A 503-nucleotide genomic window follows, 5' to 3' on the forward strand; every position below is an offset into this window, starting at 1 on the left:
TATGTTTTATATGCTTTTAAAGCAAGAGAAGAGGATTAATAGGTTTATTTCTTTCGGTATGGAAGTGCTTTTGGAGGTGTTGTTGACATAATATAGGAATCATAAATGTAGACATACATTTCTTCACATTGCGTTAGCCAGAATAATTCGAAGTGAAACTATACCCCCCTCTTTTACTTTATGTTGAAATAATGGGAAGGGTGTTAATGCAATGAAGCATTCGGCGTGATGGAGTTTCCTTGAGGTTTGCTGGTGGGAACGTAACAGATGTGCGATATTATCAGATGTATCGTCATGGTGGCACTCACTGACAAGCATGTGTTGACTATAGCCACTGCTGACGGCGCCTGAGCTAGTTGGTTTTCCACCAGACTTTCAACGTAGCTATTTGTGGGTAAGTGTTGGTTGTTTGGCTATGGTTTTGGGTTATGGTAATGAACGTTCTGAGAAGATTGTGTTTATCCTTATGATTAAAAGAAGCAGTTGTTTGTATGGAACGTCGA

The 503-nt window shown here is 39.4% G+C and overlaps 1 long non-coding RNA gene across 1 annotated transcript in view; it reads left to right on the forward strand.

Moving 5' to 3' along the window:
• The first annotated feature begins 240 nt into the window (after positions 1 to 240).
• LOC119581698 overlaps positions 241 to 503 on the forward strand; it is a 7,085-nt gene continuing 6,822 nt past the window's right edge. Inside the window, exon 1 of the long non-coding RNA XR_005229582.1 lies at positions 241 to 394. This is a non-coding gene — a long non-coding RNA (uncharacterized LOC119581698). The remainder of the gene's footprint in view (positions 395 to 503) is intronic.

The sequence above is a fragment of the Penaeus monodon genome, chromosome 15, assembly GCF_015228065.2.
Source record: "Penaeus monodon isolate SGIC_2016 chromosome 15, NSTDA_Pmon_1, whole genome shotgun sequence".
NCBI classification, from domain to species: Eukaryota; Metazoa; Arthropoda; class Malacostraca; order Decapoda; family Penaeidae; genus Penaeus; species Penaeus monodon.